We start from the raw sequence: 11,308 nt of genomic DNA, 5'->3' as shown, positions 1-11,308 counted from the left end.
TAATTAAAGGCCCATCTGGAGATGCCACAAGGCAACATGGGGCATCAGCAATTAGTGCTCTCATTACTGTAATCTGAATTATGCTTGCGTGACCAGGTTAGCTGGCTGAGTTTCGGGCAGTGCTCCAGTTTATAGGCTCTCTTTTCTTCTTTTTAATTGTGCTCAGTTTGAGTCTGACACATACAGATACAAGCAGCTATACTTCATATCCCAGCTTATTGCTAGAGCGTCAGCAGGGGTTTACCTAGCAATGTGAAGTTAGTACATATGCTAGTCAGTCCTGACATGCCACCTCCTGCACTATCTGCATAATCTAAAGTCAACCTGCTATTCTATTCCATGGTCCTTATGTTTCTATCCAAAGCAAAAACACCTGGAGAACAAACACAGCACTTCCCCATGTGTGTGGCTGCTGTGTGCACTGAGCTCTGCAGCGAACGCAGGGAAGAAATAGGAATGGCCAAGAAACCTTGCCCCAAATGCTAAGCATCCAGGACTGTACTTTGGGTTCGGTTCAGTTCCTATCTCACACACACAATGGCATCGCTGCTGTTGATTAGCAAGCCACCACCAGGCCTGAGTAGCATTAACTCAGGGGTGGCCAACCTGTGGCTCCGGAGCCATATGTGGCTCCTTGTATAGGTACCAACTTCAGGGCTGGAGCTACAGGTGCCAACTTTCCAAAGCATCAGGAGGGTGCTCACTGCTCAACCCCTGGATCTTCCCCCACTCCACCCCTTCCTGCCCTCTCCCCTGAGCCTGCCATGCCCTTGCTCCTCTCCACCCCCTCCCCAGCCACCTGCAGGCCCCAAAACAGCTGATCAGGAGGTGTGGGGAGGGAGGGGGAGGCACTGACTGGTGGGACTGCTGGTGAGCAAGAGTCGCTGCGAGGGGAGCTGCTGATGTATTACTGTGGCTCTTTGGCAATGTACATGGGTAAATTCTGGCTCCTCAGGTTGGCCACCCTTGCATTAACTAATCCTTATTACTTCACATGAGCCACTTAGGTGGGGACACAGCCCTTAAAGTGACCTTTCCTGCCTGACACTCCCTGGCCCTGCCTCCATTTTTCAGTAGACTGATGGCTTCCACAGATGTATCACAGAGGCAATAAAGTGCATAGATAGATTTGGTGGGAGTAAAGCAGCATTACTGCACACGGTGTAGCTGCCTCTTCTCTGTTCATTTGCCTTATAGTTTTTCTACGGTTTTGATTTCTTTCTGCAGCAGGTGGTGGAAGGGAGCATTGAGGCCAATGTGATCACTAATTGAGCTGGTGCAGTTAGAGATCAAGTAGCATTTGCTAATAGGCCAGAGAAAGACAAAAAATAATCCCTCCCTCAAGTCTTCAATAGTACTGTAAGTGGTACCACAGATAAGTGGCATTAAGTGGTTTTTTTAAAGTGTCTGCACTATTAATATGGCAGCTCAGTTGTCTGTCCAGCAAAGTAAAGGAAATTAATTAAAAGGAATTCATGGCTCTTTGAAGTTTAATACTTGCACTCTCTCAAGTTCTCTCCAGCTGGAATTGGCTGGGCTTTGGCAGTTGCTTGTTGCTAAGGTATTGACTCCTATGTCTAGGGTCCATGTAACGAATAGTGAGACTCAGAGATATGCATCTTGCCCACTTAGAAGTGAAAGCACAGAGAAAATTGATCTGCAGCTTAAAACCTTTTAAAGATTTCCAGCTTTCTGAGTCTGTCTGATCATTTGCTCATTGCTAGGAAACACATCGCATCTCTACTACTGTTTCCCTTTCTTTATACTGCTAGAAGTAGGGGTACATTAAGACATGATAACAGATCAGCTGACATGGGCCCTGGCCTATGAAAGAAGCCCTGAAAAACCACCCACCCACACACACACACACCCACACACACACACACTTTTGCCTGTTTTTGTCAGTACCAACTCCAGCCTCCTACATCTTTCTCCAGCAGCCCCTCCCCACCCCCATGTGGGCAGCACTGGAGAGCTTTCAGGTTTTTATACTCACTTCTTATTGAGACAGTATTATGTGAAGATTCTGAACTTGTTTGAAGGTTACAGGTGATAGCATTACATACACAGTTATGTGAATGCAAGATAACAAAAAAGTGTCCCATGAACTCAACTGACTCAGATAAAAGCTTCAGCCATCTCACTGATTAGACTAGGATGAAAAACACAACTACAATGCCTTGCTGTCCCCCTCCCCCCGGGTAATCAAGCACACTTTACTCAACTAAACAAACCTTTGGAGAGTGATATATGGAGGGAGCATGGCTAGTGATATGCCTTGAAGCCAAATGATCTAGGTTCTATTCCCAGTTCAGCCACAGACCTGCTGTGTGACTTCAGGCAAATCACAAACTCTGTTTTTCAGTTTTCCTATCCATAGGAGGGGATATGTCCCCTGTGTCCTCCCTGTGTCATAGGGGGAGTGGAGGCTTGATTAGTAATGCCCTTTGAGAGCGTTAGACACAGGATGGTCTAGAAGTGCAAAGCATTACTTTTTAGCGGGAGCAGTCAAGACTCTATTTTTGATCCACCCAGGGCAGTTTTAACCTTTCTTTGTCCCTGGTAAACATAGAGGAATGAAAAGCCTCTTCAGTTTAGAGAAGCTTTAGTGATTTCTACTTCCAGGCTACCACAACTGAACTTCAGTGTGCTGCACGCAGGGGCTTTAGAATATTCATATTAGGATGGAACTTCTGGAAGCCCATATTTTGAAACTCTGCCCTTTGCTTGGATAGTGGACAATTTTGTACATGAACACCTGCCTGTGCACTTTGAGCATGATGGTACATGCAAGTGATGGGTTTTGCACATGTAAATTCTGGCACTTGAGTGTGTAAGTACTTAGGCTTTAAAATTGTGTGTGCGAGACTTTGTGTGTACAAAGCTGCATTCATACAACTGGAGGCAGAATTGTGTGATCCCTTTGAAAAAAATTGGTCCTCTATGTTATGATTGGTGGCAAAGCTCCATCAAAATCTCACACCAGTTGTGAATTCACCCCAATATGGGTGATTCAGGTAATGCACAGGTCAGTGTAGATGTTTTCCTCTAAGTTTTATGTCCAATTATTGAAAAGGGTGTGGGTATATATTTATTGCAACATAGTGTGTCCCTAAAGGGGCCTTATGGTAATTTATCTACAGCTGTGGTCCTGAACCTCGGGTCATGCTCCCCAGCCATGTAGGTCATCAGTAGTAGCCATGGTAGGAAGTTCACAATCTCAACCCCATTCCTTGTCTCTGGTCTTCTGCTGGAGCAACTGCCTCAGCCACTTACAACCTGGTCTTCCTGAGAAGTTCTTCCTGAGCCAATAAATTTATTCTCTATGGTGTCCCTAGAAATACTCAGAAAACTTGTCTAAGGGATTCTGAGTGCACCTGAGGAGGACTGGTTACGAGCACTGATGAATGTTACAATCTGCAAAAGGAGAAGATTTAGGGCAACTGCAGCTCTAATTTTTGATGAGGTGTTGCAAGGTCAGTCACAGACTGTTCTTCACACCACACCAGTTCTTCCCATTTAGAGAAGCATTTTGAGTTGCTGACATGTGAACAGAAAGGGGGTGTGGATGTGGGGTTTGACAGTCAGACTTTGTTTTATAGAGAGCCTACAGTGGAAATGACTTCTCCTATTTGGAAGTGGCATGCATAGCTAGAGGGGTTGATAACAGAACATAGTTTCTTTTACCTTTAGGTATCCAGTTCAAGTCTATTTGGTGGTAGTTTTAGTCCTTGTTTCTAAAGAACAGATGCCACCAGGGCTAACTGACATAATTCTTGGTCATCTTAGCACAGACATCAAATTACTCTCCCACCATTGGATCGGGGCTGGGGTAACTTGCAGGGCAGCATGAGGAATTTTGCATTGGTGCTACTTGTGCCATGCCTGTTTTACAGGACGAGATTCCTGAATTCCTCAGAGCCCTTTTCCCTATTAATGTATTCCATTATTACAACAGGGGGCCTGAATCATGATTGCCCTGTGATCTCACGGCACAGTCAGCAGAGCCATCTCCTGGGGTTGTTCCCTGATATAGGGGGCTGCCTGGCTGTGATAGAGCCAAATAACAGCTCTACCTCAACTCCACAGTAGTCTCACCTCCAGGGAGTGTGTTAGAGGCATTCCCAAGGAAAGGAGACATGATCAAAGTATTGCTGCACTCTGGCTATTCCTGGCAGCCACAATGGCCCATGGTGGCCACAGGCAGCCAGGTGCATATTAGGGCAGCCCCCAGTGCCCAAACCTGTGTCTATACTGGCCTATGAAAGGGGAGATCCACCCCCTTGCACTGAGTTCATCTCTGGCACCAGGATGAATTGGGCTAAGTCAATCTGGCACCTTTCTCTAAAAATAATTAACTGTGATGAATAAGAGCGGGGCTGGGAGACAAGATACAAGACAATTTGGAAGAAATGAACATTTTGAAACAGCCTCTTTTGAAGAGTAAAGGTTGGTGCACAAGTGACTTTCCTAGCATTTCAAGAAAGGTTCAGAATATCACAGATGCCTGGCAAACCCAAGCCAAGAAAGTTGAGTCTACACAGAGGTGATGTGTGACACATTAAATGTTGCTAATGAGCATCAGGTGTTTTGCAGGGGAAAATGACTCCTTGTCTTATGAATAGTAATTCTTTTAAAGATCTATTTAGCATTTAGATTGCTTAGGAGGGAAAAAGCTTCCAACAACTGCTTGCCTTGAAAAATGCTCTGGTAATAAATGGGTCTCCCTGAACACTGCTTTCATCTACCTAAACAGAAAACAGAGATGATACTTTAACTTGGGATAATTAGAAGGACATAGTTGAGTTGTCTTTGTCAATGGCATTATGACATACTGCCGCTACATTTAAAATAAGCAAACAAAACCATGCAATAGTGTGTTTAAGCAAGCTAATAATTCCTCCATTAAACACTTTAAGTCATTTGAGAGGGGCTCTGAAAGAACCAACTTGAATACTCGTGCTTTGTAATTTTATGCAAAGGGTAAACACTTCAGTATGGTTTTGTACACAGCTACAGCTGTCAAATTTTTAACATCCTTTTCAGCCATTAATATTTCTGGATTGATACTCTCAGATTGCACAAGCCAGTACTCGGATGGGAGACCTCCAAGGCAAACCCCAGGTGCTCCAAGAAGTGGTATTGGCGAGTCAGTAGGGGAAGCTCTTGTGTCCCAGCCTGGCGTTAGGGGGTGCCGTGCTAGTCAGGTGCAGTCTTTCCAATGAGAGGGAAGACAAAGGTCTTGACCACTATGTAAAAATGACTTGCATGCACTCACTTGACCATTGCTTTGTTTCAGAGCCTCACAAAGCGATTCATACCATAGAAATAAATGTATTCATGATCTGTTGTCTCTTGTCTTACACTTTGTGAGCTCTTTGGGACAGAGACTGTCTTTTTGTTCTGTCTGCACAGTGCCTAGCACAATGGGGTCCCAGCCACTACAGCAATACAAATAATAAATGTAAGTCTGTCTCTACTGGTTGGTACCTCTGCTGTTAATTGCTGGTTTTAAGGCATTCAGACACCATTGGGAGGGTTGCATAAGCTGCTTCTCTACTTACTATTTGTACAATGCAGTCATATACTAGGCGCTGTTTCATTTCTATGACAGATTCTGCAGGAACACAGTTATCTTTCAGTGTGGACTCTGTGTGCACCTATAGAGCTGCATAAAATTGCCAAGGACATTTACCAGCCCAGGAACGAGATTTACATGCCTGTCCTTTTCCATGATAATCTATAATAATCAAAAGCAAGTGAGTAGAATTTTCCAAAGCTGTGTAGGTAGGAGTTTGTACAGATGAGTGTGTGTACATACACACTACAGCTGGGTGAACAACTGATTTTTCTGTTAGCCTACAGTTCAGGTGGAACCAAAACCATTTTTTTTTTAAATTTTTGGCTAATCAAAAGAGTCAGTAAGTTTTTGTTTCAGGTCAAACCAAAATTTTTTTTTCCACCACAAAATGAAATGTTTAAAATGCCAAAAATAAAACCTTCTTGACAAAAGCAAAGGAAAAGCAGAGCTAGAATGACTAGCCAGAGAGGAGGAGATGGTGGTCACCCCCTTCTCCAGAGTAACCTGGTGGTTCAGGCACTTGGGTAAGCAGAGAGGAGACCTGGGTTCCAGTATCTGCTCCTGCATTGGAATTTGAGTCTCCACACCCCCGTTGAGAGGTCTAACCGCTGGTCTATTCCCTTAAGGAGGGGGGCGAGGAAGCCACACTACTGTTACTGCCTCCTCTGTTTTCTGAAGGGCACCCTAATCCCCTTGCGAATCTAGCCTGAAAAATCAAAACATTTCCAAAGCTATTCACATTGACATTTCCCACCTTTTTTTCATTTCAACCAAAACAATTCACTAAAAATTGACAAAAATTCAAGAACTGGTTCTGTCAACCCAAATCTGCATTTTTCAACCAAAATATTTCACCCCAACTCTAACACACACACCTACTTTGGCTTAGTAATATGCTTCCAAACCCTTTTAAAAAAAGATTCTTAGGTACGCCAGTTAGATAACCTTGATGAACAACTGGGAGCAGCGTGTCTTGCATCTCAGAGGGCTATGATGCAGCTGCATGCTGGGATCTGCTCCAGGGACCATCTTAAAACTGTTCAGTGTCAGATGGAGAGGCAAAGAGCCAGCTCTCAAGCTGAGCAAGTCCAGCACTCTGTAGTCAAAAGTCCATCTGCTGGAATTTGGGACCTTTTCTCAAAGATTGCAGATATGTTTCTGCTTTGAGGAAAACGGCCCACATCAGAGTTGTTGATACACAAATGATAAATATGCTTTCTGCATTCCTAAGTGGATCTACCATATTCAGTAGCATTGTAAGCCTGGATTGTAAGCTTAAAGCCACCATGGTTTGAGCTTCCCACTCCAATAACAACTGACACCTGGCTGATTTTGGCAGGGAGTAGCATCTGGTTCTCAGACTATTGCTTAGTTCTACCTGATTTTCAGTAGAGAGCACTCATGCAATTCCAAAGGCAGAGACAGAAAACTATGGGCTTGGAGATACGTGGGCACCAAGACTTATGTGGAAAGGGTCAACAAGGCACCCTTCAGTATGCCAGTACAGTAGCCATGCAGGAAGCAAGCACTAGTTTTACGATTCTCTAACTGTGGCCCTTTCAAAGTTTTCATGTTAGAACAGCTCAGAAACGTGGATCTGTTTTACAGGTTTACTAATAAAGAGGAACAAGAAGTCCACAAGTTCAATCCTTCCTTTCTTCTATGTCATGCCAATGTCTTATTACTCCTACCCAAGTCTGTCTACAGCCACATCCACCACAACATCTGGGAAAACCAAACTACAGCATTACTCCTGGCCAGCTGCAATTTTAAAATGGGAGGGGAGGCACAAGGTGAGTGAGGTAATATCTTTGGATCTTGTCTCTCTAATATCCTGGGACTAACAAGGCTACAACACTATTTCATATTATAAAATGCACATTTCAACTTTACTCAACTCAGCAGTCAGGACAAGTTTAGGCCTGTGCTGCTTCCCACACCGGAGTTCTGGGCACTGATAAATCAATCCTTTTGCATCCCTGTATTTTTTCTCATTGTGTCTAATTTTCAGCTTTTAGCAGCAGTATGACCAAAAATTGCTTCAAGGATTAGTTATGTTAATTGCATTCATTTCACAACTCCTTATTTGTAAAGATTATTTTAAAAACAGAGGATGAAAACCTGGCCTGATTAAAATCAATGGCAAAACTCCCACTGATGTAAACCACGCCAGGTTTTCACCCAGAGTTATAAGGAATTGGGTTAAGAGAGGGAACTTGGATTTTAAAAGAGCCAGAAACTCCATGCACACTTACAGAGCTTTTAAGAGAAGATTTGTTAGAGAACCATAACAAAAATACTTCACCTTTTTACAGTATAGTGACTTCCACCCAGGTACTTTACAAAAATTACTGAATTAAATCACAGCTGCTGTGGTAGGTCAATCGTATAATCTCCATTTTTACAGATGAGACATTGACACAGAAAGACTAAGTGACTTTCCTTAGGTCACACGGTGTCAGAACCAAGTCAAGAACACACTCCTCCCAACTCCCAGCCCCCTGTTCCAGCCAGACAGAAAGAAAACAAGCTAACACTGAACTAACTTTGTTCTCATGGTAACCGCATGTGGGTTTTTGAAGTAAAGAATCTTACGAATTAGAGATAAAAAAGACCTATCAGAGCATCCAACCAATTTGTTGCCCTGCAAAAGCTCGGTTGTTCCCCAAGGTATAATTATTAGTGCTGTGGTTTTAGTCCACCGGGAACTGACTAATGACCACTGGGGGCAGACCTGCATTCTCCCCAAAGCCTCACCCAAAGCAGGAAGAAAAATAGCCTTTGTCCCAGATGCCCACGTGAAGAGAATACAAAATCTGTCACTTTTCGTTGAAGTAGAGCTGTGTGTAAGCTTGCTTGTCTCTTTCCCCAACAGAAGTTGGTCCACTAAAAGGTATTGCCTCTGGCACCTTGCCCTTCTGTCATAAACAGATAACTAAGGGTTAATGTCCTTTTACCTGTAAAGGGGTAACACCAGTAACCTGAAACACCTGACCGGAGGACCAATCAGGAAACAAGACTTTTTCAAATCTGAGTGGAGGGAAGTTTTGGGTGTGAGTTCTTTGTCCTGGGTCTGAGAGTGATTTTTCTATCTCCTGGCTTTCTAATCTCCTGTTTCCAAGTTGTAAGTACAAGGATAGTAAGACAATAGGTTTATATTGTTTTTTTTTTTTTTGTATTTACATGTGTGTAGTTGCTGGAATGTGTTACATTGTATTCTTTTTGGATAAGGCTGTTTATTCATTTTTTCTTTTAAGCAATTGACCCTGTATATTGTCACCTTAATACAGAGACTATTTTTAATGTCCTTTTTCATTCTTTTTATATAAAGCTTTCTTTTTAAGACCTGTTGGAGTTTTTCTTTAGTGGAGACTCCAGGGAATTGATTCTGCAGCTCACCAGGGAATTGGTGGGAGGAAGAAGTCAAGGGGAAAATCTCTTTGTGTTAGATTTACTAAGCCTGACTTTGCATACCCTCTGGGTGAGGGGAAAGAGAGATTAGATCTCTCGGTACTTGTGTTTCCAGGACTGGAAGCAGGGAATCTCCTAGGGTCATCCAGGGAGGGGAGCCTGGGAGGAAGTAACAAGGAAACAAGGGGAGGGGGTTATTTCCCTTTGTTGTAAGACTCAAGGCATCTGAGTCTGGGGGTCCCCCAAGGAAGGTTTTGGGGAGACCACAGTGAGCTAGGCACTGTATAATTCCTAGCTGGTGGCAGCAATTACCAGGTCCAAGCTGGTAACTAAGCTTGGAGGTTTTCATGCAAACACCCATATTTTTGACGCTAAGGTCCAGATCTGGGAAGAAATGTTATGACACCTTCAATCATTTTCTAATGCCAGAGGTCAGCACTTTCTCCTGCAGCCTTGTTTGAGACAACCACTGGTATTTGCCTTCTACAGCAAGCAGGCTTTATAGAAGGTGCTGGAAGCACTGTAGTCAGCACTATAGACAGAGACAAGCTAAAGCCTGTGGGCCATGTAATTTTTCTGCAATAGCAGACAACAGGACAATCACTAGCCATGTGATTTACTGTGCTGCAAGTCCTCGAGGCTGCAGCAGAAAAACCATTCATATTTTAAAGTTACCGGAGGAGCAGAAACACAATAAAAATCAAGGCCCTCCTTATATTGCGCAGAGTGCTTATTGCTCTCTTAAAAGGGCTATGTGCAGATCTCTGTATTACCCATAAATCGGTCCATTCAATGACTTCCTCTTAGGGGTTTCCCCTGTAATCAAATGATGCTAACAAGCAACTCCCCTCAAGAGTCAGTTTCTCTGTGGTCAGCATCCTTCTTCATCCATATCACCTGGGACTCTGGTACATGTTTTCTTTACTAGCCCACAAAGTGGGAGCCCACCACACTAGATTGCTCACTTGCAACATTCTTTTAGCTAAGGCAAAAATTCTGAAAAACCCTTCAAAATAGGGGAAACATAATTGAGGATTACAATAAATGCTTGTAGTATGCAGCAGGGTATATAACTACCTGTCGTGCACCTGGAGTCAAGACTAGATAGAAAAAACATTATCTTCTATTTGAGCAATAATCTTGCAAAAGATCAAGCACTATGATACAAGTTATCTGGCCCTCTGTACTACTTATGCCATTGTCCTATTTCCTTGGACCTTAAGAGGATTTCACAATATTACACTGATAGATTTATGCTCACATTTTAAGTCATTCATAGCAAGCAGGGTTGGTTTATAAGATGACCAATTTTGGTAACCCAGCTATTGAAGGAATAGATGAGTGGGACAGAGAAGAGAGAAGCAGGACTAGGGAAAAGCTGTGAGAAGTCAGGAGAGACTCGTGAGGCTGGAGAGACACCTGTCATAGCCTAAGACAGCACCGTAGATGAATCGATGTGCCAGCAGCTGACCTGAAGCGTGAGACTATCAGGATGTTGGAACAAAGGCTGTGAGAGTACAAGACAGCACTAAGAACAAGAGAAGTCACGGGCCAGCCAACAGTCGAAGTGAGGTGGAGGAAAGCCTTGGGCACTTAGAAGGAGGGCCCTCACTGAGATCCCACTGCTAAACAGGTTGGAAAAGACTCGGGAGCCTAATGAGAAGGGCATGGGGACCTGAGGGAGCCCTAGTGGCTGGAGAAACCAGCCTCCGAGTGGTGGTGGGGAAAAGAGGCCTTGGGAAGAGCAAGTGGAGAGAAAGCCCTAGGTACTGGAAATAGCAAAAAGGTGAAAGGGATTTGTGTGTGTGTGTCCTTAGGTTGGAGGAAAGATTATGCTCTGGTCACTCATTTTTGTTAATTTTCTGAGAGGATTCCTTTATGCCCAGGTCAGCTCATGTGCAAGTAGATAGTCTGTATTTATACTGGCTTAGCTCAGTGTCGGATGGCAGTTAAGTGTTTTGCACTGGTTTCCATGGAAATGTTAACCATAGCAGCTGGTATCCATTGAAACTGTTATTAAACAGTTCCACCCCCCGCTCCCCGGATGGATTATTTTGTTGTCTTTTCTCCTATGGTGACTGCACAGAGGGATATTGATGGAGTTGGGTTTATTCTGCCTTTTTGCATTATACAGTACCAAGCATATCCCAAGCAGAAATCACAGATGCCATTCAAAGAAGGGACAGTTCTGACCCAAAGATTTGCAGGTTACCAAGTGCTACTTTAAAAGCAGCAAAGGATCCTGTGGCACCTTATAGACTAACAGAAGTTTTGGAGCATGAGCTTTCGTGGGTGAATACCCACTTCCTCAGATGC

The sequence above is a fragment of the Gopherus flavomarginatus genome, chromosome 5, assembly GCF_025201925.1.
Source record: "Gopherus flavomarginatus isolate rGopFla2 chromosome 5, rGopFla2.mat.asm, whole genome shotgun sequence".
In the NCBI taxonomy this organism is placed as follows: Eukaryota; Metazoa; Chordata; order Testudines; family Testudinidae; genus Gopherus; species Gopherus flavomarginatus.
This window is presented reverse-complemented; position numbering follows the sequence as displayed.